A 27,005-nucleotide genomic window follows, 5' to 3' on the forward strand; every position below is an offset into this window, starting at 1 on the left:
TCGAAGGCCTTAATTATGAATGCCTTATTAACTTCTGACACCCGTGCAAACCACTGTTTGCACTGGGGTCCAAATTAAGAATAAATTGGAAAAACTCCAAAATAGTCTTTTTTTATCACCTGATGACTTTTGGCAGGTGCAACTTGCCAATATTTAGTGCTTGAAAAAGACCCTGTAAATAAGAGGACATGCAGATTTTGCTGGCTTACCAGCAACATTTGCACGTTGTGCCCCTTTTGTGGACAAACCTTGTCATTTCCGTTATTTATCACATGTAATTAAATAACAAATCCCAGGGTCTCTTTATCAGATGCAATGAATAACGATGCCATTATGAAGAACTCATAAGTGAGGACGGTATACATTGCCCTCCTGACATTACCACCTGTTTCATGGTGGTTTTTATGTTACCATCTTCATCTAAATCAGGTCCATAGCTTTATTCTGTATATGCAAGGACCCTATGCACACATCTATAGAGTAAGTGTGTGTTACTCATAGACATTTAGAAGTAAGTCTCACCAAGTCTGGAATAAGACAGCTACTCGCACAAAAAGCTTTGGGGTTCAGCTCTACTCTGCCTATTGGTGGGAGAAAATATCTCCTGTGGTGCCTCAACACAGATTCCTCTCAGAAAACAACGAATTTATCCAAATACATCGACACAGTGTAGGAATTTTATCGCCTCGAACATGTATTTGTAACTGTTAGCGCAGACCAACAATGGGACTGTTGTCAGGTTTCCCATGGGCAAAAATCTGAAGAATTCCGAGTTGCCATGGAAGTAAAGTCTCCTTGTGCCTGTATCTACAGGGCCTTGAGCGCGAACACGTTGAATTGGGAGGAAATATACAAACACGGGCCAGAAGAATGTTAAATGTTGTGTAACCCTGTACACAGCCTCTGGGATACAGGAGAGGCAACACAGACTGCACTTGTCTACCTAACCTTTTCTGAGTATCGCAGCTCAGCCAATAATATGATGAATCCCAACACTGACTAGAATGCGGAATGACCTACGCACCACTTTAGCCATTTTCCTTTACACTCTTCAAGTGAATGAGAGTGTGTGTACGTCTGTGCGCGTGTATGCGTGCGTGCGTGCGTGTTTGTGTGTGTTCGGGAGTCATATTTGTGTGGGCGCCCACGACATTGGTGAATTTCTTCAACCTTTTGCATATTACATAACAATTGTGTTTGTTCATTCTTCATTTTTTGGTGAGCTTCTTAAACTCTCAAAACCTTGATAAACCTTAACTTCATGGAAAGATTTATCCCGAAATGTTAGAGGACCGTGCACGTTCAAGGGAGGGGACGTGTCAATACTTTTTATTTATTTGCTTTTTATTTTACTGTAGTGCATCTGACCCCACCAGAAGCGACGAAGTACAGTATAGAGATCATGAACATATACAGAACAACAGGCAACGGTAGCACTAGGGAGGTAAACTTTGATTTCAGAATGAGTATTATAATATCTGCAATTTCATCATGTAGTAAGAAAGCAGAAAAAACGTAGTGAAGATAGAACATAGGCCTGATGTTTATGAAATAATTGCTAGATTTGCACTGTCTGGAATGGAGTTGGGATTCACTGATATGAGAAACATTATTACTGTGGTGTCAAAAGATAGTCACAGAGCCCCAAAGCAAAAGTGCCCTAAAAGACAAAAAACTAGGTTAGAGGCATTTCTAAAGGTCAGATTTGAACCTGTGGACAGAAGGAATGAGTGTGATGTAATTTAGAAGAGCATTCAAAATCGTAGGTGCATTTCCCGTAAAGGACCTTCTAAGAGGGTAAGTCTATCTGACAAGTCATGTAATGCCCCGGGGGCGGACTTCCTACACCTAGCATGGGCTTGCCCACAGATAAATAAATATTGGCAAGATATTCTGGATGCAATCAATGAAATGCAGACGGGACAAATACCGAATAGGCCCTTAGTGTGTTTATTGGGGATCTATAGACTACAATCGACAAGGATGAGGAAGTTCCTGGCGGTGGCGCTGCTGCTGGCAAAGAGGCGAGTGGCGATCAGATAGGGAAGCAAACGTCCACCTAGATTCAAGGACTGGCTCACGGACATGACGTACTGCAGGGAAACTATGGACACGTATATGGAGGAGCTACCGCTGCCCTCCAGACCCCGTGATTTCTGGGAACCACTGCGACAATACTTACAGGGCCCGCGGGAAGACGGGTAATGGGAGGCTATTGTTGTACACACACACAGACGACGCACTGGTGGGGATGTCCTCTCTCTCCTCTTAAAACTCAGGGGGATGGATGGGTGGTTTACACATCTTAGCGCTCACATACTTTAGCGTGATACAGTGCAATATTAGGTATGGAGGGGAGGGTATTGGGAAGAATAAGCTGGTGGGGCGGAACTATAAGATGTACAGTTGCCTACTGTTGGTTGGGCCCGACAGGACGGGTGAGAAGCATTCCAGACGTGTCAGTGCTCAACATGTCTATGCTATATACCGTTTGTAAAGTACAAAGCCTTTGTAATAGTATATTGTTTGCTGATTGGATGCCTTAAATAAAAAAATAAAAATAAAAGTCTATCTGACAAGTCGGGGTTGAGTTTTATAAGAAAATGGGTCTTAACAGCCTCCTCTTTTCTGATAGTTCGAGTTTCTGGGCGGGAGGTCAGGCACAGTGGTTTGTATGTGAGATATGCAGTTTGTAAAGGAAATGTGATTCCAGAAAAAGCCATTTTGGGTCCTTGTGTCATACTCCGAACTCTAATTGCCATTGTGGGGTTAACCGCTTTCCCCCTTCAGTGGACTAGGTGTCATTGTAAAGTTTGACCATGCGGGGCTGGACTGGCCATTTATTCTACCGGGCATTTCCTTGGTGGACTGAAACCAATGGAGGATGGTTTTGAAAGCTCAGGGCCGCTGCTGGTGCCTCTGTCACTTTCTCCAGCTTCCAAGATAAATTCCAGCAGAGCGGGAGGAGGGGAGGTAGAGAGGGAGAATAGACAGAGGGAGATGTGACGAAGAGAGAAAGAAGAGAGGTACAGAAAGAGCGAGAGTGAGGCGAAGAAGAGAGCGGGTTGATTTGAGCATGTTTGCTAGGGCGCCTTTTTGCTCCTCAGTCCGGGCTTCGCCTAAACAGCAAATCGCTCCCGGGTGCCAAAGTATGGTGTTCTGTGCCTTATAGCCCATCCCTTTGGAGCCTTTATTGTGTTTTCCCACCTTCTGGCTCTGGTGATATGTTCTACATCCTAATCTGTATCCTAAGAACAGTTATGGATTTCACCACAAGGAAGCCCACACATTTTGGGAGTTGGCCACATTAAGATGATTACTTAGAGCCCTGTTGCCCCTGTAACATTTAATCTGAAAGAAACAGTTAGTTATAGATTCCTTACCTTAGAATTACCCCCAGGCGTCAGACTGGATCCGGAAAGTTTTTCATCAGCAGTACCCCTGCGTGTCGGAAGGTGGCGTTGGTCGACTCCGCGTCCGTCATCGGCATCGTGGTCGCCAGGATGACGTTGTGGTAGCTAGATAGACGCCGCCCTCGAGCGCTGACGTCAGTTCTTTCTTTTTCCACACTAGCAAGTGCAGATCCGGAGAGAGCGGTACCACAGTCACTTTTTTGACTGAGTTTTTTGCGACTTTTGTCAACTTTGTTTTTAAATCTTCAACCGACTCCTGGTGCACGAGGAATGACCAGTTTCAAGGCCTGCGGTTCCTGTACCCGACTGATGTCGGTGACGGATCCGCACCGTGTGTGCCTCTTCTGCCTGAAGTGCGACCAAGATCCCAAGTGGTGCTCCGACTGTCGAACCGTGGCCCCTAAGTCTGTGTGAGACCGGTCCGAAAGCTCCATGAGGGCCAGCAGTCGGCTCAGCGTCGCGCAAGGTCCCGGTCGTGTGGGAGGTTAAGGGACCGATCGCGGAGTCACCATCACTCCTCTGCAAAGACTTCGCACTCGGGGTCAGGTAAGTCGAAGCATAAGAAGACGTCGAAGAAGCATTGTTGCTCTTTGACTTCCCCTCGTCCATTGGCCGATGCGACACAGGGTGCGGGTGGTGCCTCCCCCGCAGCTCCACGTGCGGAGCCTTTAGGGTCGACTCTGGCCGTCCCTCCCTTCCTGGGACCAGGAGCGACCCCTGCCCAGCTTCGTCAATTTTACAAAGCGGTGCACGCCATCTTTGGGCAGCCGACTCTGCCGGTGTGCCTTCAGGCTCGGCGGACTCGGCTGGGGGCCCTAGGCCTTCAACGCCGGCAGCTCCGGCCTCGGCACCGCAGGGCCCTCTTGGATCCAGGCCTGGATCCGGATCGGCGCCAGTCAACCTCGTGACACCTCCACCGGTGCCGGCTCTGCTGGCACCATGTCCGCAGGGACCCTTTGACAGACCAGTTGGAGTACGATCCGGACTGGAGAGAGGAACTGGGGGATGCCAGTGGTCTGGGTACCTCCCCAGACCTAGGCATGTTGTCTCCTCCTACCGTGGTTGCGGAGGAGGGAGCATCATACGTAGTGGTGTTGCGAAGGGCGGCCGAGGCGCTCAACCTCGAGCTTCCTACAGTGGCAATCAGAACTAACCTACTGACAGAGGTGCTTCAGCCTGCAGCAAGCTTTTCGGAGCCCCGGCTGCCGTTTAACGAAGCCCTTGCGGACATCCTTTTGGGCACGTGGTCCAGGCCCAACACAGGGGCTCCTGTGGACAGGATGTTTGCCCGACGCCACCGCACGGCCCCGCGTGACCCCACTTTCCTCTCCCAACATCCCACCCTGAGAGCTTGGTGGTTCAAGCCTCTACTTCTAAAGGTGCCTTCCCTTCCGCACCACCGGAAAGGGAATCCCAAAAACTGGACCACCTTGGGAAGAAGATGTTTTCTTCCGCCAATTTTTGGACTGCAGTCGGTAAACACCGCATGTCTTTTGGGCCGTTACACCCACTCTGTGTGAGATACGGTGGCGCTGGGGCTGCCTCCGTGCCCTGAGGAGGCCCGGGACACCGTCTCCCCTGCAGTTGCCGAGGGGAGAGACGCAACGAAGTTTACCATCTGCGGTGGGCTGGATACCGCCTACGCACTTGGCAGAACTATTTCAACATCAGTTGCTCTTCGACGCTACACCTAGTTGTGTTCAACTGTTTTTTCAGGGATGTCCACTTCACACTTATGGACATGCCCTTTGATGTCTGTCACCATTTCAGCAACAAGGAAGACAACGCACTGGAGCACTTTAAGGACTCTCGGGCTACTGCCAGGTCCTTGGGCATCTCCACCAACCACCCTGCGCAGTCTGCCTTTCACCCCTTTTGTGGATACAGAAGGGGTGCCCCACTACGTCCCGCCAAGAGCCATAGGCTGGAGCAAGCTGTTCAGCCCCAGCGCGGCCGGAGACGTGGGAGCCACCGGCGTGGTTCAGGGGGCCAGTGGGCGGGCCAGTACACCACAGCCCCCTCTGCTGCAGCCTAACAAACCTTCCTAGTCTGACCTTTCAGGGCCACCAAACGCCAGTGGACAGCAGGATTCGCCTCACCTCCCCCACTGGCACACCTTCACGTCGGACAGGTGGGTTTTGCAAATAGTCCGACGGGGCTACTCCCTCCCCTTTGAGACTACCCCTCCCTCCATTCCACCTCAGTACCATTGCATGTCAGAGGATCACCGGGCCCTTCTCCAACAGGAAGTTTCGGCACCCTTGGCCTAGGTTGCCTTCGAGCGCCTTACTGCCCCAGTAGTAGGTCGTGGTTGCTATTCCCACTACTTTCTGGTACCCAAGAAGGACAAAGGTCTGCGTCCTATCTTGGATCTCAGAAACATCAACCACTTCCTCGGGAAGGAGAAGTTCAAGATGTTGACGCTTGCGTAGGTCTTGTCTGCCCTAGACCCTGGAGACTGGATGGTAGCGTTGGACTTGCAGGATGCTTACTTTCACATCCCCGTCATGCCGGCCCACCGGCGTTACCTAGGGTTCACGGTAGGCCATGACAACTTTCAGTTAACCATGCTCCTCTTTGGCCTTACAATCGCCCCTCGGGTGTTCACAAAAGTGTTGGCGGTGGTCGCAGCTCATCTGCGCAGATCAGGGGTTCCAGTCTTCTCCTATCTCAATCAGAGGCCTCTGGTCTCCGGCGGAGTCCGGGCTCCACGTCAACCTTCTGGAGCTTCGGGCGATCCGTCTTGCACTCAAAGCCTTCCTTCCCTCTGTCCAGGGTAGAGTAGTGCAGGTGTTCACGAACAACACCGCTGCCATGTGGTACTGCAACAAACAAGGCGGGGTGGGGTCATGGACCCTAAGTCAAGAGGCCCTCCGCCTCAGGACACGGCTCGAACATCAGGGTATATCCCAGGTGGTTCAACATCTGGCAGGTTCACTGAATGCCAGGGCGGACGAACTCAGCCGCAGGTGCATGATGGATCACGAATGGTATCTTCACTCGGAGGTGCTGTAAGGTCTCTTTCAGCAGTGGGTAGAGCCTTGGTTAGATCTATTCGCCACCGAAGAGAACGCACAATGCCAGCAATTCTGTCCGTTGAATTTCCAAGGCGGGACTCGCTAGGCTACGCTTTTTGTCGCGAGTGGAGTTGCAGGCTTCTATACGCCTTTCTGCCTATACCACTTCTGCCCAGAGTGCTGAAGAAGATCAAGTGCGACCGGGCCGAAGTCATTCTTGTGGCTCTGGATTGGGCACGAAGAGTCTGGTATCCCGAGCTGCTCAACATGGCCATCGATCCTCTAATCAGACTGCCTCTTCGGGAGGATCTTCTGTCGCAGCAGCAGGGGACGGTCCTCCACCCGAACCTGTTCAGCCTCCACCTCCTTGCGTGGAGATTGAGCGTCAGCAGTTGACGTCGTTTGACCTGCCTCCCGACGTCTGTCATGTAATCTTGGCAGCCAGGCGTCCTTCCACTAAGACGGTGTACGCCTGCAGATGGAATACGTTTGTGGCATGGTGCACAGCAAAGGCAGTGGATCCCCTTTCTGCCCCTCTTTCTGAGGTTCTCTTGTTCCTCCTTTCTTTGGCCCAGCAGGGCTCTGCTCCGGGCACTCTCAAGGGCTACCTCTCGGCCATTACAGCCTTTCTCAGGCTCCCTGATCAACCTTCTCTTTTCAAGTCCCCTGTTGTAAATAGATTTCTTAAGGGCATTACTCATCTTTTTCCTCCTGTTCCCTTTGTAATGCCCCAGCGGGACTTGAACTTGGTTCTGACATATCTTATGTGCGCTCCCTTTAAGCCACTACATAACTGTCCACTACGTCTTCTCGTTTTCAAAACTGCTTTTCTGGTGGCCATCACCTCTGCGCGCAGGCTGAGTGAGCTACAAGCTCTGTCTTCCAAGCCTCCCTTTCTGGCTGTTCATCCAGACAAGTTTGTCCTTAGAACTAGACCTTCCTTTCTTCCCAAGGTGGTTACTTCTTTCCACATTGGCCAAACCATCACTTTGCCCACCTTTTTTCTGCCTTCGCATCCTTCGAAAGAGGAAAAGAGGCTCCACCGTCTGTATTCAAAGCGTGCGCTTTCTTTCTACTTGGTTCGAACAAAACAATTCTGGGTGGACGACCAGCTCTTTGTTGGTTACGTGGGCGCTAAGAAAAGTCAGGTCGTGCACAAATGCACCATCTCCAGGTGGGTCGTTTTGTGCATCAAAGCCTGCTTTTCTTTGGCTAAGAAGGAGCCTCCAGTGGGGCTGCACGCCTATTCCACCAGGGCGACGGCAGCTACTACTGCTTTGGGATGAGGAGTCCCCCTAAATGACATCCGTCAGGCAGCTACGTGGGCATTGCTGCACACGTTTACAAAACACTACTGCCTGACAGCCAAGTCCGGAGAGAAGGCTTCTTTGGGCGTTCTGTTCTCCAGGACTTTCTGGTGTGAACTTGGTTTGCAGACCCACCTCTGGGTGTTGGTATTGCTGGGGTATCTATTCTAAGGTAAGGAATCTATAACTGTTTCTTTCAGATGAACAAGTTATTTACCTTTGGTAACTTTATATCTGTAAGAAACATAGGTTAGTTATAGATTCCTTACCGCCCCACCCATCCTCCCCGTTCTGCGAACTGACTTCTAGGGTTAAGGATATCCTTTCAGGGCCCTAGTTTGGTGCATCAGTGGTCAGTGTCTTGCATGGCTCTGCGCTTCTGGCATGGAAAGTCGTGTACAGAACTGACGTCAGCGCACGAGGGCGGCATCTATGTAGCTACCGCGACGTCATCCTGGCGACCACGATGCCGACGATGGACGCAGAGTCGACCGACGCCACCTTCGGACGCGCAGGGGTACTGCTGACGAAAAACTTTCTGGATCCACTCTGACACGTGGGGGTAATTCTATGGTAAGGAATCTATAACTAACCTGTGTTTCTTACAGCTATATTGGCAACAAAGGTAAGTAACTTGTTCCTCTAGTACAGAGGTGAAAAAACCCACCGCCGAACGTCATGTCAGTGATTCAGTTAAAGTTTTCACTTTACTCTTGCTCTTTTGTTCACACAATGTTCAACGTTTTCAAAATTCAGATTTCCATAATGACCAAAACACTAATTAGATCATCAGCATGACTTCTATAGTATCTTAATACCAGTACCTCCCTCTTTCTTTTGTTTATAAAAGGAGATTCTTCATCTTTCTATGTAATTTTCTTAATTTCATGCACTTACGAGGTTCATGACTCATTGCCAGTTGAGTTGCAATCTTCTATTACTTCATGCCAGATCTAAGATTAACTTTGCAGTTTCAAATTTGGCACTGACTTGTTGCGAATTAAATCAAATTTTAAGAACCAACCTATGTAGAAATAGATTGGTTGCAAAATCACCAATGAAAGTGGGTCGGAATTCAACCTACCTCATCAATAGTCATGAGGGAGGTCACAAACTGCGATTCACTCCAATTGGTTGCCATCCCCGGGAGGCTGGGGTCAGCAGACCACCAGGTCTGTGATCGCATTTAAATAAGGAATGTGTTTTTTCTAATGCAGCAACTTTTGCATAAAGGAAATAGGTCTGCATTTTTTTTTTACGTTCGTTTATGAACTGGCAGTAGCCCGGTGGACCACTACCAACCCCCAAACAAACTTTTTTTTTCGCAAAGAAAAAAGGATTCCATGGGGACCTATTTCCCTTTGTGAATGGCTTACCACCTCCTTTCAGGGATTGATAACCTATCAGTGGTAGCATTGTAAATCGGAATTTAGAACGGAGACCCTAAACACACCCCTTCCAACCTGAGATTTGAAATGCATTTCTAGCTCTATTTTACAATTCAGTAACCAGTTGCCAAATCAAAAATGGGTTTTGACAAGCCATTAAGCATCGCAAATGCTGTGACTTAGTGAATCACAGTCTTTGGAATCGCTAAATGGCTTTGTAATTTGGACGTAATCACTTTCTTATAGCTAGAACATAGTTTTCATATAGCTACATAACCCTTCCATCTAGCAAGGCTGGGCATTTTTGGTATTCTAATGTTCTCTTTGCTAAGATCTGTCATAAAATATTTAATTAGTGTTCTCTTTGCTACTAGGAAATCACTTCCTTCAAGACGTGGCTAGAAATGTATTTCTTGTGAGTTTATTCCCTCCTTGAGATTTTTTGGGGGGATAGGCCCATGGGAAGTCCTTTGGACTCTTTGTAGAATTATGAGTAGAAATGTTTTACATGGAACAGCGATACATTGTGGTTACTGATTCAATAAGAAGTTATTGCTTCCCCTCCTGACAAATATTAATATTTTTCAGAGACTTGGGGAGCTTGTTAGATTGTGATGGATGGCATTTTTAATATAAATATTAATGCATTGGTAAAAAAAAAGATTTCTGCTGTCATTTGGTGAGATTACTATCAAATTGATGTTCAGGTGCATGAGTTTATCAACCTGTATCCCATGACTTACTTGCCTAGGGAGCTGAAAAATCAAAATGAGACATTTGAGATCTGTGGTGCTTGCCTCGTGTCAAACCTTGAGGTTCCAACATGTAGATTACATTCTTATAGAGCCCTTGGTTTAAAGCAGACCTTAAAGTCATGAAAGAGATTGATGCAAGCTGGAGGCCAAACGGAAAAGCTTAAATGACCAAAAGAGCGGACACAATATAGAAAAATTATCAAGCTCCTTAAAAAGCAATAATTACAGTTTAAGTACCTTATGGAGAGTAAGAACATCAAGGAACTCGAACCAGTCCCGTGCAGTTGCGTAACAAGGGGTCCCCAAGCTCCAGCCCCCCTCCCTTGGCCTGAGTGAGTCCGGAGTGGGGGGGGGGCTTCCTATGCTTTGCAGGGGGTCCCCCTCAAGTTTTGTTACCCCACTGGTTCCGTGCATCGTTTAACCTGGTTAAAACAGCAGTTCTGCCATTCCACTGTAAGTTGAAAGTAGCACCGATAGCGAAGCTCTGTGAGGTGCACAGTTCTTTCTTTATGGGAAAAAGTCAAATAGTTATCTGCGAGACGGAGGTACTGAAGCCACTACTGTGGGGTTTTCTGTTCCCAAAGCATTTCCCACCTCTGGATTTTATTCTCTCCCCTCCAAGCAGTGCAAACATAGAAACAAATCTTAGGTTGCTTAAGCCCACTGATGCATCTCTGGATCGTTCGGGGTGGCTCCTGAAGAGGTTTGCCTAAAATGTTGTCCCTCTTATCAGGAAAAATCATTTTACACAGATTTACTACGTCTGATTCGACTGTGTCATTCCTCATTCTTGCCACACATTCGCCTGGAGATTTCAGCTCTGTAAAGCAACCGGAGTCTCAGGGGCTATCCAAGCCTCAGCCTTACACCTTACCATGCAACTCGAACTCCTGATGGGCCCAGTAACTTTCCTTACTGGGACCATACTTTAAAAGAAACGTTTCTGACCTGTGCAATGATTCTCTGATGTTGATAAATTCGAGGGAGTCACTGGTGATCCAACATCATTTTGATGACGTCAGTATGAACCCATATATTGTTTGGAATCTTTATGACCTTTTGAGACGATCTATTAGTTTTCACATCTGGATGTATAGCGTTTCTTACAACAAAAAAAACCTTCAAGACTATCATCGGTAAGGCAATATATAGCGTCTGATTTTATTTAAACTTTATCACTGGCAAATGCAACACATATTTTCATTTGCATCAACCATAATATTACACGATAAGGTTCACCCAGTTCTACTAATTTAAGGAACTATGCATTTAGACTTCTATCCTAATCTTTAAATAATATTCCGTCTTGTCCAAATAAGCAAAATGTGCTGTATTCAGTCTAAAGCAACATTATTTAGTTTAACAGAAGTGCCCTGATTACAAGTTTGGGACTAAATTCCGATCTCTGGGTAAACAGAATGTTGCCTGGCGATCGGAATTTCAGGCTGTGTGATAATTATCCCACCCTGTGTTCCCCAAACAGGTTTCGACAGGTCAAATCGGCTGAAATTTATCGGGAGTAGAAAAGCCTGGAAAAAAGGCAAAACATGAAGAATTCGATCTGTTAAGTATCGATGCCACATTTCCAAGTTGAAAACTAGTAATAGGAAGCATTTGTCACACACTGTACATACCTCACCCCAGGTAATGGTATGCACCTCGTGTGGTAAGTACTCCTCCATATGCCACACAACTTGTAGTCAGGCTAAATGTGGTCAAGTGCAGTTGGCAAAGTAAGCACAAGACACATCTCATCCCTAAAGGTGTATTAAGTCCACTCCATCGTAGTCTCAATATAAAACTTCTTGAAGGCAAAAAACTCAAACTACATTACATTAAGTATTAAATTGGAATAAAGTCAGTCCAGTCCAATTTCTTATATAGCACCATGGTATATATTCCATTTCTAAATGGTTCCACTTTTGACGAGTATTGTGACCTGAGGCAGAGGGAGGTTTAGTAATTCACCAACTATTCACCTTGTGCTCAAATAGGCAAAATCCTTGACTATACAGGACCGCCAGTTAACATCTTATCCATTAGACCGCAACACCTCTTTAAAAGTATATTACAGCTACTGTCACAAGAAGCTTCACCTGAAAATTCATAAGGGAAAACACAGACATGTATATGATTTCTTTTACTTTTAAGTAAATTATACCTGTGTGAAATGGACTCCACCCCATGTAATAGCCCTAGATGTTTTGATTTTTGAACTACCTGGTGTTTTGAACTTTTACCATCGCTGAGTATCACTACCTGAGCCTCACTAATTTTAACCTCAGTTTTTTGTTATTTCTTTATAGGGTTTTTACTTGGATTTCAACAGCTGCCAATAATAAACATATGCATATACACATCGCAAGATTGAATCATACATCAATCAATAACTGACATTTCAACATATTAGGCGATGCTTTAACGAGGTGTTTGTGTGATGTCAAACATATCAGCATGTTAATTCTGGGGATGAACTGCAGGGTGGGGGGAGGAGGGGGAAAGGCCTCGTCTGTGTGTCTCATTGTAACCTCTGTTAGAATGCATTGCGAGTGTTAACCACCAGTGCCCACCTTTTAAGATGTCTGCTGCTACGCAGCTACGGTAAACGACTCTGGAATGGTTGCATCGAAGAATGTGCGCACATGGACGTGCACATGTGTTTGGGCTGTGCACATGATAGTGCCGTATATCCCAGCCTGATATCTGCGCACAGGTAGCGTATCACAGAAGGGTGCCCTTATCAGTTGGTGCTGACCTGGGCAGGCCTTTTAAAATGAGGGGGCATTCATAGTGTGAGTGCGTTTATCTATAGTGATTTCTGGAAAGTGTGTGTGCTTCTCTGTATTATACACTACAGGGAGAATCTGCACAGAGCTACAGTTCTGCTATAGGCCTACAGAGCCAGTGGACACACCAATAGTATGGTAAAAGAGGATATCAAGTGCACATCTGACGTTAATTTACACATATCTGCACTCCTCGTGGCACTTCAACATTTAGCCTTTTTCTCCAACTCAGCTCCTAATTAGATTCGGCCCTTTGAATCTTCCTGTTGGGTTAAGTGTATTACTCTCTGGCCTACTGGAAGCTGAAGGCCTCCCACTTAATAAGACCATTTCCCCATTAAGTAGTCTTACTCCGAGGAGAGGAGAGGGTGGGGATGGAAACTGCATGTGCGAATTACTTTTCACACAGCGCATGGCATGGGAAGGCTCAACCCCAAAGAAACAAAGGAGGGTAGAGGGACCTCTGTAGCCAGACACAGAAGGTGCTGCCCTTTGAAGTCTTTAAGGCAAGGGACCAGGCAGCTGTGACAGTCAGGAGCAGGGCTTAGGCTCTCAGAGTAGTGCTTTCAACACACAACTTGAGTGTCCCAGCTTGAAAATTTCCTAAATGCTCAGGGAGGTTGAGGTAGTGGTGGAGTGATGACTTGCTCAACATAGGATTGAGCATAGCAGCCACGCCTTTAGAACTTTCCACCCCACTTACAAATCCCGTACAAGAGAATGTTTGGAAAACAGCCTACACCGGGGGAAGCAACACCAGAGGAATTCCCAGCTGCAGGAGGGATGTCACCTAATCAGACTGCAAAGATAAACTAAGAAACTTTCGATTTACATTTTTAACCAGGTACTAGGACTTGTTTCTCCAGGGCCAGTGGTGCTGTTTCCCTCTACACCCTCTTGGGGATATTACAGGGATGGGCTTGTGGGAGGGGACCATGGAGGGTTCCCCTGGATTTTCTCTGGACTGTTCCTGCAGGTATGCAACCTCCAGAAAGAGGAGGCCCCTGAGTCCTGCTGATACAGAGGTGCCTTGCAAGCAGCTTGGAAGCAATAGGGCCTGGTGAGTGCAGGCAGGGAGGGCAATCTGCCTTTGGGGCTTGGAAGTGCAGCTGAAGTAGACCGGACCCAGGAGAGGTGCTAGGGGACAAGACAAGAGACAGGTCTCAGTAAAAATCAAGCTCCCCAAGGATTGCAAAGTTATAGTTGCCTGAAGAATCCGACCCTGCTGGAGCAAAACACAACTTTCCCCATGCAGTAAATCATTACAGGTATAAATGAACATTGTTGTAAGAGGGTACAGTCCTTAGAGGTTATAACTGTGTTGCATTGTTTTAGCATGACATATTTCTGTGATTTGTAATGTGATGACACCCTGACAAAGCCAGTAGGTCTGCCTTACATAAGTACTCCAAATTATATTGTGTCCAGTGCATGGGGGGTTGGACTCACTATGGGTGTGAACTGTTAGGATGGTGTCACAGGTTTTATCACCTGCCAGCATGTAGATATTTGTAAATCGATGCATAGTAATGAGTAACGTGTGCACAATAAAGTACTTTTCCTTTTATAAGTAAAAGCGCTAGTGTCCGAGACTGAGAGTGGTCAAGAGTATTGATGCCAGTGATGGTTTCCATCTAGGGCTCAAAGGATGTTTGCCACTTATTGTACTTTTCATTTTCATACATCTGCAACCAGTCTTTCAATCATTGAAAAAACTGAGCTGATTTATATATTTGTTGGGCTCTCTTTCAATCTTTCTTTGTTGTTGCTAGGAGTTCAACATCCCTGGTCTCTCAGTTAGATTAGCAAAATTAACGTTGTACCTTGAAGCTTAAAGGTTTGCTTCCTACTTTTGTTTTATTTGTTGTGATGGCATCAGTCTCCCAGGTGTTTTGTTTAAGTTGAGATGAAGGCTTCTAACATTCCTTTTGGCTCTGAGTCATCATGCCATTCTGTTGGAACGAGGTGTAGGCTCGTTTGAGCTTACATCCACAGACTTTGTGATTTCTGAATTGTCAGCTTTGGGCTGGATCTTGCAGCCGAACTGGGGATTTTAGGCTATGTTTGAAAGAGATGAATGATGGCTACAGGGCAAACAAACCATACTTGGGGTTGCACTGTTAAATTTTCAGTAATAGTGTCTCATTCTTGTCTTGTCTCAGCTGTAAATGTGTGGCTTTAGATTTTTTGATTTGAGTGCAGTGCCTTCATATTTTCCACTTTTCTATTGTGTATCTATTTTCAGGTTTTTAAACCCTGAAGTTAGAATCTGTGAATAACGTGATTTTTCTGAGACTACAGTAATAAATGTTAGGATTTACTATGGCCCTAGCGTCCTTGAACTCAAATGATTTCTCTGCTATACCTCTGTTTAGATCCCTGAAGAGCTCGGATCCTCTAACAGTACTACCCCTACACCAAACTTCCTTCTCCTTTTGGTTCTGTGTCAGTGATTTGTTAACTGGCTGATTGCAAGTTATTGAACAGAGTGACTTAGATTTCATGAAACCGTGCCTGTGATTTTCACCATCTGAAATGTGTTCCCTTCATTTAGGTAAAATGTGTTGAGAGGATGTTTACGAACTCACTGTGTATTTGAAGCTTTGGGGTCCGTTTGGGTGGGGAAGGCGAGGTGAAGCACATCTCCGGGCTCTCGCCATCTTGAAGATGGGGAGCCCTGCCCAATCAGGACTAGGCCACTTCCCCCCTCCCACAGGAGAGTGGCAGGATAGGCGGGTTACCCACCCCAGGGCAGGCACCCAGTGGTCCCTGCCCTTTACCTACCCATAACGCCCCTAAATTTAGTATTTAGGGGCACCCTGAACCTTCCTTCCTCAGATCCAGATTCCGAAACAGCAAAGAAGATCAAGAAACAAAAAGACCTGCCGTGCAGCTTCTAACAAGAGGAAGACACCAACTGCTTTGGCCCCAGCCCTACCGGACTGTCGACCCTCGAACCTGCTCCTGCTAAATCCCGGCATCTCCCGTGGCCAGCAACCTCACAAACCATGGAGGACCTGGCTACCTTGTGACTCTAAGCCTCTGGGACTCCCACGAGCAGTGGTACTGCTCAAAGCAAGTAACTGACCCCTGGCAGCAGCCAGGAACCACGAACCCTGCACACTCTGCACCTGCCAAGCCTGACCTGTGCTGGAGTGGACAAAGACCCCAAGGACGTCCCCCCGGCGCCTGTGACCCTGAATCCAGCACCCAAGGACCCACCTCGACGCTCCTGACGACGCCTGCAGCCTCAGAACCAGGGACCCCTCCGTCCGCGACCAGCTGAGGGTAAGATTTCCCGACACCAAAAGGCACCCCTGCACCCGGCGCCCAGCGGCCCCCTGTGCCCAACTCCTGGGTGCCTACCTATCCTCCAACTACCCAACTTACCTCTCGAAGTGGTGGTCACCCCTGAAGAATCTTCGTCCCCGAGCTTGCAGCCTTTTTAGCTTCTCCATCGCAATCCATTGAGCGCCCGACGGCTCAAAAGCACCCTGCACCCAGCCGCCCGAATGCCCCTGGCAGTGCAATCTCTAGTCTACTCTACTTCCCCATTTGCCCTGAGCAAGTGACCAGGATCCCAGCTCCCACAGCCGCGTGGCCTGCTAGCCAGCAGCCACCAACCAAGGGCCCCCTGCCTCCCATAGGATAACATTGGGCCTAACTCACTCTGCACCCGGCTGACCCTGTGCCTCTGAGGGTGTAACAACTATACTTACCTGACCCTGGGCCCTGAGTCTATGCCTGGAACCTTAACTCTGCCAGTCGAGTACTTACCCAAAAGCCGATAACTCTCTTTTCTTCCATAGGGTAACATTGACTGGTTTTCACTTGGAAATTCTTAGTGGAGTTTCTAAACTTTAAAATATTCACCTAAAATCAACTGAGTAACGAATACGAAAATACTCACCTGCTATCAGGAGAGATCTTGGTGCCCAGCCCTGACCCTGAAAAGTTATTACAACCATACTTACCGCTAACCCAATTTTCTTCCATAGGAAACCATTGACTGTTTTTCTGTGAAATCTCTTCTAAGTGTCGATTTTTGCAAACTACAAATATTCTTTGAAAATCACACCACCTGTGAAAACGTAATTACTTACCTGTTTTAGATAGGGTTCCCAGTGCTGGACCTAGGAGCCCAGCACTGGATACAAAAGTAACGAGAACATACTTTACCGGTAACTTGAATTTCCTTCCATAGGATAACATTGCCTGATTCTATGTGAAAAAGTTTCTAAGTTTCAACTTTTAAAATACAATAATATTCCTTAAAAATCACCACTGTACCCAAAACGCTTTTACTCAACTGTTTACAGGTACTGTCCCAGGACTGAATCTAGGAACCAGTCTTGTGGTAAGAAAAGTAATCCAAAAAGTAATCGATTGCATTTTACTAGAAATTCCCATTGAGCTCAATGTATAATTGTGTTTGAAATTGTGTTGCCTATTGCAACAACAGTATCTTTTGCATCCAAAGTCTATTGCCTATTGAAAAGTATTTATCTAAAGCCTCTCAATCTGAGAAAGTATATTTTGATACCTACTGTTGGTTCTAAAATAAAACAACTACATATTTTTATACAAAAACCATTGGCCTAGAGTTCAATTCTTGAGTGTGTGAGACCATTTTCTGACTGTGTACAACAAATGCTTTACACTGTCCTCTGATACTGCCTTACTGCTCGACCAAGCTACCACTTTAGAGAGTAAGGTTATATCGAACTTTACCCTCTGCCAAACCTCTGGGGACTGTGGACTCTGAGCACACTGTACCTATTTGGGAACAGTATATACAGAGCCACTTTCGTACACCATGTGTAATCTAAAGTCCTGTAGCCAGGGGTTCCTTCTTTAAACCCAAGGAAGTGGTTGGACATACTCTGGGGACCCACCTATGGGAGGGTCATGAAAGAGGGGTGGCTACAACCATTTACTTTGTCCAGTTTCATGCCAGAGCAGGGGCTGATAGCCCCTGCAACCGGTTTGAGCTGGACTATGCACAGGACACCAAATGTGCCCCCAGTGCAGACTTCAAACCACTCTTGGAGTGCACCCACCCAGCCCTAATACACTAAAGCCTGTCTGGGAGATTGTGACACCTCCCTGTGACAGGAAACCTATTGTCCAGGCCTCCCCTGCCAGAGTTTAATCCAGCAGCAGGAGGGCAGACTTGTGTCTGTGGCTGGCAGCATCCATTTTGTGATGCCAGGGCTGTGTTAGCTGGTACCGTGTATACCGGTGCTGTCATGTCTCTCCCTCTAGAAGGGTGGGATCATACTCCCACACCAGTTACTGGTGTGGGGGTGTGATTCCAAGGTGTTTGACACCAAACACGACATGTTTCCGTGCAACCATCCCAAAGTTAGCATTTACCGTTTGGTTATAATGCACTTAAGAGTATATGGTTTGGCTGCATCACAAACAACCCCGGAATAAAGGTTCTGAATGCTGCAGAGGGGCACTGCTCATGCATGGGCACCCTCTCACATAAAACCCAGCAGCCTGCCTTCAGGATTAGTAAGGCCTGCCATAGAGGTGACTGATAGGTTTATATGTGCAGTGATATGGAGAGATATAGTGAATCTATATCTCAGAAAGGGGTGCATGCACCACCTCACTCAGGCTGCAGTAACAGTCCTGTGGTGTCATTTTGGAAGGCTTCCCAGGGGTGGCATAATACATGCTGCAGCCCCTGGTAGGCCTCTGGGGTACCTATGCCCTGGGTACATAGTATACCATACATTAGGGATGTATTAGGGTACCCCAGAATCCAAAATGGAGTGTACCTAAAGTACTGGGAATCAATTTAGAGAGGAAGCAGCTAGGCTGGGTCCTGGTTAGCAGGGCCCCAGCCAGACTAAAATCTAAAAACAGTGAAACATCAGCAAAAAGTGGGGGTAAGTATAAGAAGCAGATCCTACTCTCCTACACAACCCCCCCCCCCCCCAAACATAAGGACATTAAACTAAACTTGACCAGTTGAGTCTTCATGTTCTAAGTAGAAATATCTGGAGAGTCCATCTGCATTGGCATGGTTACTCCCAGGTCTATGTTCCACTGTATAGTCCATCCCCTGTAGGGAAATGGACCACCTCAAATGTTTGGGGTTTTCACCCTTCATCTGTTTTAGCCATAAGAGGGGCTTATGGTCTGTCTGAACAATGAAGTGATTGCCAAACAAGCATGGTCTCAACTTCTTCAGACCCAAACCACAGCAAAGGCCTCCCTCTCAATGGCTGACCAACGTTTCTCTCTGGGGGTCAGCCTTCTGCTAATAAAAGCTACTGGCTGATCCTGACCTTCATCATTCAATTGTGATAACACAGCCTCAACCCCCAACTCAGATGCATCTGTTTGAACAATGAATTCTTTGGAGTAGTTAGGACTTAGCAGAATGGGAGCAGTGCACATGGCCTGCTTTAGGTCATCAAATGCCTTTTGACAGCTAATTGTCCACTGGACTTTCTTGGGCATTTTCTAAGAAGTTAGGTCATTCAATGGAGTCACTATGGATCCATAACCGTTTACAAATCTTCTCTAGAACGCAGTCAGGCCCAAGAAAGCTCTGACCTGAGTCTGGGTGGTTGGAGCAACTCAGTCCATTATGATCTGGATTTTGCTCTGCAGTGGTTGAACCTGGCCTCCACCCACAAGGTGGCCCTGGTACACAACCTGACTCTGCCCTATCTGCCACTTAGTGGCCTTGATAGTTAGGCCTGCTTTTTGCAGGGCCTCCAAAACATTCCTCAGGTGGACCAAGTGATCCTCCCAGGTGGAGCTAAAGACAGCAATATCATCTAGATATGCTGCACTGTACGCTTCCAGGCCTGTAAAGACTTTATTCACCAACCTTTGGAAAGTGGCAGGTGCATTCTGCAAACCAAAGGGCATCACCACAAATTGGTAATTCCCACTAGGGGTAGAAAATGCTGTCTTTGGTTTTGCATCATCAGCTAGTCTGATCTGTCAGTAGCCAGCTGTCAAGTCGAATGTGCTCAGAAACTTGGCTGAGGCCTAAGTATCTATAAGCTCATCTGCCCTTGGGATTGGATGGGCATCAGTCCTAGTGACTGCATTGAGGCCCCTGTAGTATACACAAAACCTCATCTCTCTCTTGCCATCTTTGGTGTGAGGTTTGGGCACTAAGACCACTGGACTAGCCCAAGGGCTATCTGAGGGTTCAAAGACTCCCAATTCCAACATCTTCTGGACGTCAGCCCTGATACAGTCCCTGACATGATCAGGTTGCCTGTAAATCTTATTTTTAACAGGCAGACTGTCCCCAGTGTCCACTTCATGAGTGCACCAGGTAGTCTGACTTGGAGTCAGTGAGAACCTATGTCTAAACTGGCTGAGAACTTTTCTGCAGTCAGTTTGTTGCTGGACAGTGAGGCTGCCTGCCAAGGCTACACCATCTACAGACCCATTATCATGGTTCTGAGATGGCAGGTCATTGAGTGGGTCACTCTCTTCCTCCTGTCCCTTATCAGTTGCCATGAGGGAGCCCATGTCAGCCCTGTCAACATATGGCTTGAGCCTGTTAACATGGACCACCCTATGGGGGCTCCTGGGAGTTCCTAGGTCCACCAGGTAGGTAACCTCTCCCTTCTGCTCAAGTATTGTATGGGGCCACTCCACCTGTCTTGGAGGGCAGCTGGGGCCACCAGCTCCAACACCCATACCTTCTGTCCTGGCTGGTAAACAATCAGCACAGCCTATTGGTCATGCCAGGCCTTTTGTAATTCCTGGCTAGCCTCAAGGTTTTTAGTTGCCTTCTTCATGTACTCAGCCATCCTGGAGCGGAGACCAAGTACATAGTCCACAATATCCTGTTTAAGGGGTTTGAGAGGTAACTCCCATCCCTCCTTCACCAGACACAATGGACCCCTAACTGGATGTCCAAACAGAAGCTTAAATGGGCTGTAACTAACCCCCTTCTGTGGAACTTCCCTGTAGGCAAATAGAAGGCAGGGCAAAAGTATGTCCCATCTACGCCTAAGCTTTTCTGGGAGACCTTTAATCATGCCCTTTAGGGTTTTGTTGAACCTTTCAACTAACCTATTGCTTTGTGGGTGATAAGGGGTGGTACATTTGTAATTCACTCCACACTCCTTCCACATTGCTGTTAAGTAACTAGACATGAAGTTTGCATCCCTGTCTGATATTACCTCCTTAGGGAAACCCACTCTGGAAAAGATTCCAAGTAGGGCCCTTGGCACCACAGGAGCTGTAGTGGTCCTAAGGGGAATGGCTTCTGGCGACCTAGTGGCATGATCCACCACCACCAGTATAAATCTGTTCCCAGATGCTGTCTGATGATCCATGGGACCAACTATGTCAATCCCAACCCTCTCAAAGGGAACCCCCACCACAGGTAGTGGTATCAGGGGGGCCTTTGTGGTACCACCTGCCTTACCACTGTCTTGAAAGGTGACACAGGAGCGACAAAACTCCTTGGTGTCTTCAGACATGTGGGGCCAATGAAAGTGAGGGACAATTCTGTCCCAAGTCTTGTTTTGGCCCAGGTGTCCTGCTGAGGGAATATCATGGGCTAGTGTCAATAGGAAGCCCCTGAACTTCAGAGGTATAACCAACCTCCTGGAGGCACCAGGCTTGGGGTCTCTACTCTCTGAGTACAGGAGTCCATCATCCCAATATATCTTATGGGTTCCACTAGCATTCCCAGCAGCCTCATCAGCAGCTTGCTTTCTGAGGGGTTCAAGAGAAGGGCAGCTCAGCTGCTCCTGGCTCAGATCTGCCCTGGAAGGGCCCCCTGTCCCCAAGAACTCAACCTGGTCAGACTCAAGCTCATCTGGGACAGTTCCTTCTTCAGGCCTGAGATCATCTCCCTCAAGAGACTGATCTGCTTCCTGAGCCAGGGGGAAGACACTGCCTTACCCCTGCTGCTCTTTTTCTTGGGAGGCCCCTGGTCCATTCTTCCAGGATCCAGGGCCTGTTCAGCTTTTGACATTTTTGACTGTGACCTGTTCATAGCCAACACATGTGCAGGGATTCCCAACATTTCTGCAGGAGTCCTGAGCTCCACTTCAGCCCAAGCTGACGTTTCTAAATCATTGCCAAGTAAGCATTCAACAAGGAGGTCTGCACTTACCACAACTTTCTTAAGGCCAGTTACCCCTCCCCAGGAGAAATTAACAACTGCCAAAGAATGGTCTGTCCTGACATTGCTAGCATTGGTCACTTGGTACCTTTTACCAAGTCTGCTCAGGAGCCACAAGATCTTTTGTCACCATTGTGACACTTGCTCCTGTGTCCCTGAATGCCAAAGCCTCATTTCCATTGATTAAAGGCTGCTATCTGTATTTGCCCAGATTACTGGGACTCACAAAGGAGGACATATCCATGCCTCCATCACAGATCAGTACAGCCTGAGTTGGAACTCTGACTTGGCCAGAGTCCACCTTAGAACCCAGGGTTAGCCCTACTACACCTTTATTCTGAGTACCACCACTTGGAGCCGAACTAGGGGGAACAGTTGCCTTAGGGGCAATGGTGGCTGGATTTGAGTCTTTGGACTTGGTACAATCACTTGTCCAATGGGGTTTCTGTTTACAGATTTTACACCATGGTTTCTTTTGGCCTTTTCCTTTATTAGATTGAGACTCCCCACCAGATGCAGATTTTTAGGGCCCTTCTGAAGACTTCTGGTCTTTACCCTTGTCCACACCCTTGTCAGAGGTTTTGGAATCCTGCTTCTTGGAGTCACCACCTTGGTTCTGAACCTTCTGCCTCACCCTGGTTCTGACCCATTTGTTTGCTTTCTGACCCAATTCTTGGGGAGAGGTCAGATCAGAGTCCACCAGGTACTGATGCAACAGCTGATGTTGACAATTATTATGGATCTGCTCCCTCATAATCAAATTGTATAATCCTTTAAAATCACATACTTTACTGCCAAGTAACCAGCCCTCCAGAACCTTAGTAGCACGATCTACAAAGTCAACCAAGTCTTGAGTCTGTGCCTTTTGGGTATCTCTGAACTTCAACCTGTACTGTTCAGTGGTCAGGCCAAACTCATCTATCAGTGCACTCTTCAAGACTGTGTAATTGTCAGCATCCTCTTCTCTTACAGTGAGGAGCTTGTCTCTTCCTTTGTCTGCAAAGGAGAGCCACAAGATTGCTGCCCACTGCTCCTGAGGGACCCTCTGTACTTGACAGGCCCTTTCCTGTGCAGTAATCAATTTGTGGATGTCATCCCCACTATGGTAGGGTGGGACAATCTTGTTCAGGTTCCTATGGTCATGAGTATGCTCTCTACCTCTAGGGACACTTTTGCTGCCACCATGGGGCTCTAGCCCCCATCTATGCGAAGCTCTCTGGAGCTGTCCAATGCTAATTGTTCTCTCGTGATCCTAAGCTTAGCTTCTTCAAACTGGATCAGTCTGCATTTTCTCTCATAAGAGGACTCCCTCTTCTGGGGGAAAATGGTTCTGTGAGAGACAAAGGTCCCTCGAGATGCACCAGAATGATAAGACTCCAGTGAAGGAGATCTTGATCTTCTTGGCACACCACCAACCCTTCCAGGTGGGGTATAGAGAGGGCCACTGAGGCCTTCTCCCTCACCTTCAGGATGGGTTGGATTTTCCAGGTTAGATTCATCATGATCCTCCTGGTCAGTGTTAGAGTCCTGGTCATAGGTGTTGCCACCTCTTGGCCTTTCCTCTTCTGCTGCCCCACCCACCTTGCCTACCTCATCGGACCCTGGGGTCTTCCTAAGGTCATCTGCAAGTAACATCTGTATGAGATGGTGTGCTGTTGGGCTTTTCCCTGTCTTCAATTTCCCTGAGGAACACATTGTCCCCAACTCTTGGTATGTAATATGATCATACTTAGAGGGGAGAGACCCACTGGGTTCTGCCCTTGAAGATATGACTAATGTGGTGTGGTGTATGCACCTACCTACTCTAGTGAGGCCTACTAAACTCTCTTGAGTTGTTCAAAGGGTATGCTAAGCCCTTGACACACAACTCTAAGTTCAGTAGAACTTACTGTATTCTAGACTTGATTTATATGTACCTATGTACCTATAGTGGTTTTCAGTTAGTCACTCGAAGACATTATCTGGTAAAGCAATAGCAAGCTTGAATCCAACCCTTGCACACCAATGTGAGAAGCTGGCCTGGCATATGCTGTCCACTAGTTATAGTGGGCACCTTGCACCAGTCCAAACAACCCTAATTGATGATATGTTTAAAGACAACCTTTATTGAAAGCTATCCTAGTGGTAGCTATGGAGAGCAGCCTTCAAGCTAAGTCTTGAAGGAGTGTAAAGCATATTGGTTTACCAGATTATAACCTCTTGAATTACTAAATGAAAGAAGAACCACACAAGGTATATATATAAAATATATGTATTTATTTCTAGACACTCTCTACTAACCCCTTTATGAAGTTAGAGAGCAAGGCACACAATAATACAGTTCTAAAACGACAGTAAATAGCACAATATACAATGGGCCCTAGGGGCGGACCAAACCATATATTAAGAAAGTGGTATAAGAACCATGACTTGACTAGACACAAGGCCTAGAGCCTGTAGAATCGCTGGGACCCCAAGGAACCACCCAAGGTAGTGACACAGGGGACCCACGGGGCACGTGTGCAATGTGAGAACACAGCCGCGAGCTCCTTTAGCTTCTATGGGGAAAGTCGCGGTTGGAATTTTAAAGTTTAAGGACACTTAGGAGAGGACTTTGAGCAAACCCCTTTAGACTTAGGGGGTTCTAGGGCCAACACCCACAGGAGCACCGGAGTACTCGAGTTACCTCACCCAGGGAAGCCGGGTGCATAGGTGTCAAATGGTGTCGGGTCGTGTTGTCATTTTCAATGGCGACCTGCTGCAAAGTGCTGCTGCCGGGAAGGAGAGAAGTGTCCGGTGTGATCCAAGCCTGGATCGAAGATCGGAAGAACCTGAAAGCAGAAGGGACAGAGTCTGGATCACTTGCCAGTGACCAGGGGCATGATAGAAGAATGCCCACCGATGTCGGGTGTTTCAGGTGCGAAGAGGTGAAGCTTGACTCTGCAGCCAAGAGGAAACACAAAGGACCAGCTCACTGCACACTCGTGGAGTGTAGGTGGGCAATCTTTGGTGCAAATGCTGCTCGGGGTCAGGGCTACAAGTAACCCAAAGCTCAGCTGTAGGAGTCATTGGAAAGCTGATGCTTCTGCAAATGGTCGCGGTGTCCAGGGGTTCGGGTTGCAGTGTCTTCCACGAGGGATACAGGCCTCAGAATTGCTGAGTGCACAGATCGACCTCCGAGACCACGGAAACCCACCTCCTGTGTTGCAAAATTCTTCGGAGTCCGGCGGGAGCTTCGGAGATACAAACCTGACAGATGCGTCTTTGGCGCCTGCCAAGCAGGGGAGTAACTCCTTTACTCCAAGGGAGATTCTTCAGTCATCCAGTTCAGTGTAGATCATCGAAGTTCCAGGATTCAGTATCAGAGTTTTGTCCAGGTGTAATCTAAAGTCCTGTAGCCAGGGGTTCCTTCTTTATACCCAAGGAAGGGGTTGGACATGCTCTGGGGACCCACCTATGGGAGGGTCAGGAAAGAGGGGTGGCTACACTCATTTCCTTTGTCCAGTTTCACGCCAAAGCAGGGACTGGTAGCCCCTGCAACCGGTTTGAGCTGGACTATGTACAGGGACACCAAATGTGCCCCCAGTGCAGACTTCAAAGCACTCTTGAAGTGCACCTACCCAGCCCTAATACACTAAAGCCTGTCTGGGAGGTGGTGACACCTCCCTGTGACAGGAAACCTATTGTCCAGACCTCCCCTGCCGGAGTTTCGTCCAGCAGCAGGAGGGCAAACTCGTGTCTGTGGCTGGCAGCATCCATTTTGTGATGCCAGGGCTCTGTTAGCTGGTACTGGGTATACCGGTACTGTCATGTCTCTCCCTCTAGAAGGGTGGGATCATACTCCCACACCAGTTACTGGTGTGGGGGTAAGATTCCAAGGTGTTTGACACCAAACACAACATGTTTCCGTGCCGTCATCCCAAAGTTAGCATTTACTGTTTGGTTATAATGCACTTAAGAGTATATGGTTTGGCTGCATCACAAACAACCCCGGAATAAAGGTTCCGAATGCTGCAGAGGGGCTCTGCTCATGCATGGGCACCCTCTCACATAAAACCCAGCAGCCTGCCTTCAGGATTAGTAAGGCCTGCCATAGAGGTGACTGATAGGTTTATATGTGCAGTGATATGGAGAGATATAGTGAATCTATATCTCAGAAAGGGGTGCATGCACCACCTCACTCAGGCTGCAGTAACAGTCCTGTGGTGTCATTTTGGAAGGCTTCCCAGGGGTGGCATAATACATGCTGCAGCCCCTGGTAGGCCTCTGGGGTACCTATACCCTGTGTACATAGTATACCATACATTAGGGACGTATTAGTGTACCCCAGAATCCAAACTGGAGTGTACCTAAAGTGCTGGAAATCAATTTAGAGAGGAAGCAGCTAGGCTGGGGTCCTCGTTAGCAGGGCCCCAGCCAGACAAAAGTCGAAAAACAGTGAAACATCAGCAAAATGTGGGGGTAACTATAAGAAGCAGATCCTACTCTCCCACACACACCTCCTCCCTCCCAGGAAGGCTAGTGAAGTGGTGCATCAAGGCGGTGAGCTTCAAAGGCTTCACCGTCTCTGATATGGATCCAGGCTGTCTCCTAGAGGAGTAAACAGCCCTCCTCCTGCCCCAGGCACATGTGCACCCGAGCAGCCAGTAAAATTGGGTAGTCAGGGGGGATACACAAGGTGAGCTGCTTGGACTGTACACCTATGGAAGACTTTTGCCATTTTTAAAAGTGGCAGAAATAGTGGGTTCTGGGTAGAAAAGGTGACCTACACCCCCAGATGTGGTCACATCAGGGGCGGATTAGCTGCAGAGAATAGCAGCCCATTGGCTACTTGCTCCCACACCCCTAACTCCCCCACATTTAGGATTTAAGGGACACCCCTGACTCCAGAACCTCAGTTCTGATCCAACTTGCATCAAAGAGGACAAAGAAGAGACCTGTGCCTGCACCAACAGGACTTTGCATCATGCAAGAGAGGGATACTCTGCACCTATGGCAACTCTCCAGTAACTGCATGAGACTGAGACTTTTCCTAGGCTGAAGGTCAGTTCCGCCAGACAGAGGGACCCCTTTGAGAGCCAAAAGCTGCTACCTCAGACTCCCTTGGACTAGTCCCCTCCAAACTGCATGTAAATCAGTGCTCCGAATCCAAAGAATCGCTCGCCATCGGGCCCTCGGAAGGTGCACCCAAATGTAGATTGTCCAGTGCAGTGTGGGAACTGTTGTCCTGCCTTCC

The 27,005-nt window shown here is 47.6% G+C and overlaps 1 protein-coding gene across 3 annotated transcripts in view; it reads left to right on the forward strand.

Annotated features, from left to right (window-relative positions):
• FAXDC2 (fatty acid hydroxylase domain containing 2) overlaps window positions 1–27,005 on the forward strand; it is a 162,699-nt gene that overhangs the window by 61,516 nt on the left and 74,178 nt on the right. The window lies entirely within an intron of this gene.

The sequence above is a fragment of the Triturus cristatus genome, chromosome 7 (genome assembly GCF_964204655.1).
Source record: "Triturus cristatus chromosome 7, aTriCri1.1, whole genome shotgun sequence".
NCBI classification, from domain to species: domain Eukaryota; kingdom Metazoa; phylum Chordata; class Amphibia; order Caudata; family Salamandridae; genus Triturus; species Triturus cristatus.